This window comes from Manis pentadactyla, chromosome 13, assembly GCF_030020395.1.
Source record: "Manis pentadactyla isolate mManPen7 chromosome 13, mManPen7.hap1, whole genome shotgun sequence".
NCBI lineage: Eukaryota > Metazoa > Chordata > Mammalia > Pholidota > Manidae > Manis > Manis pentadactyla.
Window position 1 is genome coordinate 57,949,296 of NC_080031.1, and position 9,632 is coordinate 57,958,927.

The window sequence follows — 9,632 nt, forward strand, 5'->3', positions numbered from 1 at the left end:
GGAAGGTGTAATGATGGCCTTGCCCAAGGCAGAGAACCTGTCACTGCAGGAGGTGGGGTGATGAGATGGCAGCTGGAGCTTTCCAACCATCACTGGGACAGCTTTACCCAGGAATCAGGGAAAGTGGGTCCTGAGGGGCAGGTCGGCCAAATGCATCTGCAGTGGGGACATACACTGGAGCCAGTACCAAAAGGAACACCTTTTCCTTTGAAATTAGTAATGATGGTATTTTGCCTCTGTGGGATTAGCCTATCGCCAAACTACCTTTCATGAAATGGTTTTAGGACCCACTGATTGTTCTTGCCTGTACCAGTTATTACAGTGGGGATGCAAGATGGGGGCCAGTTGTGTCCATTGCTACTAGGGTGTTGCTGCTTCCAGGCTCCTTCGGGAACATAAATAGGAGATTGCATATATATATTAACTATCATGAGGTCATATCATTATTGGCACTTAACGTAACAGCATTTTTCCTAAATTATGTTATTTTATATTTTTCCTCTTAAACTGGAAATTCCTGGTTCCCAATAATATTAATGTATGTATAATCACAGTAGAGTGTTCAAGTTACCCCAAATAGCTTTCTCTTTCATTGCTGGTTCAGTAACCAGTTTTATATGAAATTAGGTAATTTGTTTATTTTAAGGGCCAATTTTAAGGCCTTTTTTCTTTTATGACTTACTTTTGCTTCTGAGTATGCAAAACACGTGGTTTAAAAATCAACATGTGCAAATTACATTTAGTCAGAGAGGTCCCACTCTTATGTATCTCCTCTCCACCCTGTTCCAACCTATAAGCAACCATTTCAACTAGTTTCTGGTTTCTCCTTTCCTGTATGTTTTGTTATATATACAATTTTTAAAAATTTCCCCTTCCTTCTTATACAAAATTAGGCACATTATGTACTCTGTTCTGTGCCTTTCTTTTCCTCTTAATAATATATATCCAAGGAATTGTTCCATCCTGGTTCATAGATACCTTAAATGCTTTCATTAATTGTTTACTATATATATATATATATATATATACGTATGTCCACACACGCACACACAAATATATATATCAAGTGTATTAGGGTAGGCTAGGCAGTGCTGCAGTAACATATCCCCATATCTTTACAAATAAAGGCTTTACAAATGAAGGTTGATTTCTTGCTTACATAGAGCCCTGTGTGGGTTGGGTCACCCTCCTTTGTGTTGTAGCCACATAACTTAGAACACATGTCCCCATGGTAGCCAGGCTGGGTAGCCAGGCCTAGAAACAGCCCACACCAGAGCCCAGTCACACGGCCCCAAATCAGTTACAAAGGAGATTGAAAATGTGGTCTTGTGCTCATGAAGAGGAAAAGGAAATGGAATTTGATGAGTATGTAGCATTGTCTTTACCACAGCAACCTTTATATTCATTCTCTCACGCAGACCTCAAAACAGCAACCCAAGTTCGGGACTTCCATTATTCCCATCTTAGAGCTAGGGACACTGAGGTTCCCAGCCCTTCTATGCCTTTCAAATCATAGTGTTCCTGTGTATCAGGAATATTCTCAAATCCAGGTGTATCTGACTCCAAAGTCTTAACTCATACCACATTACATGGCCAACCAGTATTTAAAAAATAAATGGGCAAATCGAGCTCATCCATGCACAAATGCAAAATTTGGAGAAATGATGGAGACTGGAACAATATATGTAGGACAATAAATTTAGACTTAAATTCATAAACAGTTTCCTGTTTCCTATAAAAATGTGCAAGATAAGACTAAAATATCACAGGACACAATGTTTCAGTAACACTGGATGATAAAACACCTTTATTTATAGTTTCTGAATCAAGAGCTAATTGTTAGGAATTTTCAAAGTTCAAAGTTAAACTGTAAATTTTTTTCTCTTCCTAAGTAAAAGCATCATACGTTCATCACAGGAGAGAAATGACTCTCTCAAAACCACCTAGAATAGCTCTGAGGCATTAGCCAAGTAATCTCCAGGGATCTCGGAGTAGAAAAACTGACCCCATTTAGGAGGAAGTACATTTTACAAATCACCATGGCCACTTGGACAGTCCCTTTAGTCCCACATTTCACTTACATTTATTGCTTAAGATCGGATGCAAAAACATTAGATTCTTTTTGTATTAGTATGCTTTTTGCAAGTGATTGCAGCAGAATGAACAAAACAAGACTGGGACTCCAATTTACATCAAATACTGACCATCTACTGTAGGACTGCAGATTCCACCAAAAGGTAAGGTGGGTCCAGAGGGTGACTTTTCCAGAACAAGGCAAAGCACACGCTCACCAGTGAGTGTGAGACTAGCTCATCCTGGCTGTTGATCCAAGTTTTCACTGTAATGCCCTGCAAATCTCCACAACCTGTCAGTGGCTTTCAAACACTTTGGACCCTGACTGCAGTAAGAAGTATCTTTAGCCATTACACACACAGTCACGCAGACACAAAGCTTTGTGAGACAAAATACTGCCAAAACCTCCCCTCCCACAACCTACCTCCTATCACCCACCTTACTCTACCCACCCCAAATGCTGGCATGACCTGGATTCACAACCTGGAAGAGTTGTGACTGGCTGTTGAAAAGCCTGAGCTATCGCCTATTGCTCTGGCTGGCTAATTAAAGCAGCCTGTGTAGAATATTTATTTTCTCATTTTGTCCCACAGCTCCCAGAGGAAGGAGGGACTCATTGCTTGGAGAGGGTACCATCGCCTGGGAATCTCAGAGCCTGGAGGACTCAGTGCCATCTGTAACCATCTTTCAAAACGTTGAGGTTCACTTAGCATACTGTCATATCATAGGAGTAACACATTTAGCAAAGCAACAAACACAACCAAGATGCCCAGTTACATCTGAATTTCGGATAAACAATGAACAGTTATTTTTAGTTTATGTCCCATGCAATAACAATAATTCCTTGTTTACCTTAAGCTCAAATTTAACTTAGTGTCCTGTATTTTATCTGGCAACCCAGCTGTTGCACATCCTGTCCCTTTGCTTTGAAGGCTCTGAACCTAATGGATGGGTCCAGGCTGGACAGGATGTGGGCACAGCTGCTGGGAGGAAAGGAGACTTTTGATTAGGCCTCCTGCTCTTGTTTGCACTGCTGGCTCACACCCACAGCCCCCTGCAGGGTTTCTGGTGGGCACCTTCTTAGGGCATCGTATTGGCAAGGTGGTGCAGACCTACTCCTGCTGTGTCCACTTGACCCTGGGGTACTCCTGGAACCTTGGCATCCAAACCTCAGGGACGTAGGCTGTTACTGCCACCTCTAGCTCAGGGGCAAAGGGACAGTCACCTGCCTTTCCAGCGGCTGAACGGAACAGGCTCTCCGGTGTGTGCATGCCAGCCGTGTATGGAGTGTCTCTGTAGGCCTAAACTCATGCTTTCCCATACTTACTTCTCAAGTTGTACTGCCTAACTTTTTAAATAGGAAGACAACATCATTCTTGGAATAAATCTACATTTCCAATACCACACTGAACTCACTCCTCTTGGTTCAAGCTTGTAGACTTTGTAACCAAGTTTCTAATATTTTCTTGGCTTTATCTCTTCTTTAGGCATTTGGTTTATTGGAATCTATAAATTGAATTCAGATTTTAGCCCAAAGTCCTGCTTTATCCACTATATCATGCTTTTTCCTTCATTTTCTCAAAACTAATCACATTAAATTGTCAACATTTTGTGTCTCTCTTTCATACCCCTCCTCCTAAGTTTTGATTCCACAAATTAAGGAGGATTTCCATATAGTGGTTCATTAAAACTTTGGCTGCTCACATCTACTACATCCTGCAGCTGTTCACAACTCCACTCAAGTCTCTCAAGGTGCTGCTGAGGGCTGGGTGGGACTGAGGAATATGGAAAGGAAAAGGAGCCAGACTGGGGCAGCTGTACCACAATGAGCACCCATCAGACAAAGAGCCAGCATGAACAGCTCCTGAGGCTTCGAGGAAGGAGCGGCCTTTGAGCTGGCAGGAACACTTCCAAGGTCTTTGGTGGGCAGAAAGAGGTTGAATGATGCTGGAGTCTCTGTGTCCTTCAGACCAAGGATCCCTGGTCTCTTCCCCAGAAAAAGGTAAATAAAAACATTTTCTTGGAATATTCTCCTCACTCTGGGTTGCAGCTGAGTGTATCAGACCCATTTCATACATCACACCTGATTCGCTGCTGAGACTCCAACTGTGTTTTGCTCACTCAAGAAGGCATGTCAACGTAAGCAAGGAAGCCAGGTATTTCCTCAGATATGACCTCAAACGGTCTGAGTCATTCCGAAGGTCAGTCATCTGAGAAGGTCAGCCCAGGAGGAGTCAGTATGTGACCCATCACAGAGGTGACTGCCACACAGCAGGTGATATGGAAGGAAACCCGCCACACGGTAAACAGTATTTACAACCAGGAGGTGGCACACTCAGGAGTGGGTCATTAACTCCTGAAGCCTGTGACCTTTTGTTTTTTAATTGCCTTAAACAGTTTCCAGATCAGACCTAATGAATGTTTGTTGGGGGTACTGGATTGCCTTGAGCTTACTCTGAGGGAGCCTGGTGTCAGTACCACGTGATTTCACTTATATGTGGAATCTAAACAACAAAACAAACAAAAAAGAAATAGACCCATAAATACAACAGACTGTTGGATACCAGAGAGGAAGGGGTTGGGGAGATGGTGAAATAGGTGAAGGGGATAAAGAGGTGCAAACTTCAAACTATAAAAATAAATTAGTAATAGGAGTGGAAGTACAGCATAGAGAACATAGCCAAATATTGTACTCTCCTGGTGTGGGAGCAGGGGGAATCAGACGTACTGTGGTGAGCATTTAGTAATGTTCATAATTATCAAGTCACTATGTTGTACAGCTGAAACCAATATAATATTGTGTGCCAACTGTAGTCCAATAAATTTTTTTAAAATTAAGAAAAAGCTGACTGGCTTTCTCTGTGGCATAATCACACTTTGATAGCCCTGAAGGAGAGGCCAGGTGAGAAACAGGGCAGCTTCCCAGAGGAAGGGATGTTGGGGAGCTTCTCAGGCGGAGAGGGCCCAGCGCGGCGGCACCCGGCACCTTGTGATTCCCATCTGTAGACGTTTAAGTGCCATAGATATTTATGTAACTCTTTCCAGTTTTAAGAGGGTTCCCACACAATTGGTTTCATTTGATCCTCAAGAATACCTTGCAAGGGCAAAGGACAGGTTTTGTTATCCCTGCCTGGGAAGGGGAAACCTAATCTCCCACCACAGAAATCAGAGGAGCCAGGATCTGAGCCTGCAGGCAAACGCTCACTGAACTGAACAAAGACAGAAATTTATACGAGTGTTTTAAGGTAAGCAGGGTCTCCTCCCTTAAGAAGCTCATAATCTAGTTGGGGAGAAATTAAAATAATTAAACTAACAACTCAGGGATTAAATAAGGGATGACCCACACAAGACCAAGAGTGCACCCTTCATTGTGAAATGCAGCAAATGCTATGACTTTAACATATGCAGCCCCCCCAATCCAAGCGGGATACAACCCAAGGCCCCCAGGGGATGTCTGAACCACAGGTGGGATTGACCCCATATGTCCTGTGTGTTTTCTTACACACACACACCTTTGATGAAGCTTAATTTATAAATTAGGCACAGTAAGAGGCTAGCAATGACTAATGATAAAATAGAACAATTACAATGCACTGTAATAAAAGGTAGGTGAATGTGGTCTCTCTCTCTCTCTCAAAAGGTCTTATCTTACTGCACTGGCCTGCTTCTTGTGATGATGTGAGAGGATAAAATGCCTTTGTGATGAGATGAAGTGAGGTGAATGACGTAGTGTGTGTCATAGCGCTGGGCTACTACTGACCTTCTGACCATACAACAGGAGGATCATCTGCTTCCAGACTGCAGCTGGCCAGGGTCATGGAAACTAGAAAGTGAAACTGTGGATGATGGGGACTATGGTCCTTAAATAACTTTCAACCCATGACTGAGCTGAAATTCCCAAGTGTCCTCCACTCACCACTCACCTTGAGTTCCAAGCCCCTAAACCCCAGTCCCTGGGTTTTCCTTAGATTCCTTACGGCATCTGTTTAAGTTCCTCACCTACATCTTAGCTGTGGTGATGTCTGGACTTGTCACTTTCTCTTTAGTCCTGAATTTGCAGTGCAGCTTGGGGCCAAAAAAATCCACAGGGAACATGAAAAGGGGTTTGGAAATATTTGTCTTCAGTGTTCCAAGAAAGTCCATCCTCTGATGGAGTAGATTTTAGAAAATGGCATGATGACTAATTAATCACACATTAAAAAAGACTTAACAGGATGACACAGGAGAAGGGTGTTTCAGGAAAGAGTGCCAAGGAAGTCAGAATGTGCCCATGGTCAGGACTGTCTCCAAGCAAACAGAGAAGAAACATTGTAATTTAATCACATGCATACTAATAAGGATAACATATCATTTAAAATGGGGATTTCCCAAGTCTAAGATGTCATTGGCTATACCCACTGCCCTCCAGAAAACACCTCCAACTGGGGATTCCGTAGCCCTGTTATGTGGAGACCGCAGCCCTGTGTCCTTACAGCACATTGGCAAAAACAGGTGCAGTGAAACAACTCAAATGACAACCAGCTGATGAATGATTAAACAAAATGTAGTATATATATATATATATATATATATATATATATATATATATAAACAGAATCTTATTCAGCCACAAAAAGTAATGAAGTGCTGATACATAACCTAACAGGGATGAACCCTGAAAACTATGCTAAATAAAAGAAGCTAGATGGATCATATATGATTCCATTCATACAAAATGTGCAGAATAGGCCAAGTGATGGGAACATGTAGTCAATCAGTGGTTGCCAGGGGCTAGGGAGGGAGGAATGGAGAGTGACCGCTAGTGGGCCTGGGGTTTCTTCTGGAGTAACTACAGTGCTCTGGAATTAGCATACAACTCTGTGAATGTCCTAAAAAACCACTGAACTATACATTTCAGGAGGGTGAATAAAAATCAAATGTACAATTTTAGAGTTTTAGTTTAAATTTAAGGAAAACATGAGGGAACCAAACTGTAATAATCTGATATTTTCCTGGAAATACTGGAAACATCAAAATTAGAATAAGCATAGCTGAAAACCTATTCACAAAAAATGACAAATGGAAAGGGAAAAAATGACAGAAAAATGAGGAAGGGGGCAGGCAGTCAAGTGAGCCCTAACATACCGGTGTGCCTAAAGAGGCTAGAGCAAATGGAACAGAAAAAAAAGGTAAAGATGTACTAGACTGACACTCCCAAGTTAATGATAATGATAGAAACTGGCATTTACTGAGCAGTTACTATGTATGCCGGGCATTGTTTTAAGCACTTGACATGCAAGATCTCCTCAAGCGCTCACAACTGAGCGAGGGCCGGTACTCCTACCATCCCCAGTGTACTTGTGAGAAAACTGAGGCACAGAGAAGTCATGCAGTAAGTGGCAGAACCAGAATAGAATAAAACTTGAATCTGCAGATTAGAAGGGTAAGATATCTGTGAAAAACTAATATAACTAAGTCATTCTGGTAAAGTTTACTTAACTTTCATAGATGACAGAAAACCTGTAGGTTTTCTGGAAAATCCTGAGTTCTGTCAAAGGGAAACATCACCTTAACTTCAGATTCCTCCTCGGCATTAGCCAGTGTCAGCGGTAGAAGGCTGGGCAAAGACAAGTCCTGAGGCAGTGTGACCGAGACTTTCACGGTCGGCCCAGCGGTCCCTTAAGCAGAACTGCTGGAACGCCTGTCGCTGGTGCCTGAGGTTTGCCACCGAGATTTGCCTGAGGTCAGCAAATCCTAGGAGTTGCTGGTTAGCCAGGCTTGGGTCTCGGCCACCCAATTCCTATGACCCGGCCATAAGATGTCCTGACCAGCCCAGCCCGGGCAGAGATGGGTCATGAAATGATCGGGATGTGAACTTCGTGGGGCATACTGACTGACTGGAAATTTGGGGGTTTTTGGCACAAGCAATTGGTCGGATGGCAGACCACCTGCTGAGGAGGGGAAAGCTGGGAGAGGAGCAGGGAGAAATACCGTGAGTGCAGATATCAGGGGCGGGGCGGGGGGAACAGGTGAGACGTCCGGCAGGAGGCTGGGTGCGTGAGCCTGGAGGGCCAGGGAGGAGCTCCGCGCGGCTTACTTGGGTGTTCCTGGCGCAGAGCTGATAAGGGGAGCTGTCGGTCCCTCCCTGCCTCTGACCCGCAGATACGGGAGCAGACACGATGAGATGTCGAAGATCTGAAAGGACCAGCCAGGGGACTCGAGGCTTAACAGCAAGGGTGGTGCTGAGAGGGCACCCTTCGTATTTACTGTGCAAATAAACGTTAACAACAATAGAATTCTGTGTGGGGAACTTAATACACAATCATTAACTAACTTGAAACTTAATCCTCGGCAGTCTCCAGTCTCCTGGGGCACCACCTCTCACATGGTTTTGAAACAATAGCAAGGGCAGTTAGGTCAGGGACACTGTTTTGATCTTGTTTGTTCTGTTCCTGATCACTTATCAGGAATTAGAGGAAAAATATTCAAGTCATATATGATTATACATTTGATTTCTATATTAATCCCACAGAAACCATGTGACCTTTGTGGGAAGATCTAAAAAGAAAAGTTCTGGGCAGAGGAGCAGAGGGAGAGGGGAGTAGTTCGGAAGGTTGAGGAGCAGTCAGAGGACGAAAGCCAGGAGAGGTGGTGGCTGGGAGTTTGTGGGAAAGAGTAACAAGATGTGCACGGTCAAGGTGCAGAAAGTCGCTAAAAGATACAATAAGATAAAGGAAGAAAATGAGTGTGGATGCTTCCTTACAGGTCAGAATTTTAAAATTCATTCCAGGGTAAAAGAGCATGTGACAAACAGCAAATATACAGATTAACTTTTGTACCTAACCAGACTTTGGACTAAAATCTGTACAAAGCATACTTGTCAGGGAAAGAAGCAGCCCAGTAAATTATAAGAGTATCTGGTTTCTAAAACAAATCTGAAAAAAACATATTTGTGATATATTTGTGAAGCTGGCCAAGAAAACATCAGTAAGCCTGGTAATGGGAGAAGACTTAGGACAGTGCTGGCAGGATATGGAGAAAAGGACCCTCTTGTCCACTCGTGCCAAAGCAGTGCCACCTTTCTGTAGGTCGGCTGGCCATATGCACCAAAAGCCTTCAACAGTGAGTGCACCTTCTGACACCAGTTCCAAGATTTCATCCTGAGGAAACAATTAGGGATGTGTGCAGAGGTTTAGCTACATATAATTTTACAAAGTGAATGGTTGGAAACAACCCAAATGTACAGAAACAGGGATGATAATTATGGTGCATTTGATAATGGGATACCATACCGTCATTAAAAATACCATAGCATAGGAGTATATTTTTTGACATGGAAAAACTTTTGCAATATATTAATAAATAGAAGGTAGTTATAATATGATCCCAACATTCATATATATGAAAGAACAAATCTGGAAGGTTTATTTCTGGTTGCTGGGTTTACAGGTGGTTATTTCTTCATTTACGATTTCATTTACGATTACTGTTTTCTGTAATGAGTATTCATAATATTCTTTCATAATAATTTTTTAAATAGGTAATTATATGAAGGTGAAATAAGAAAGGGCACTTGTAAA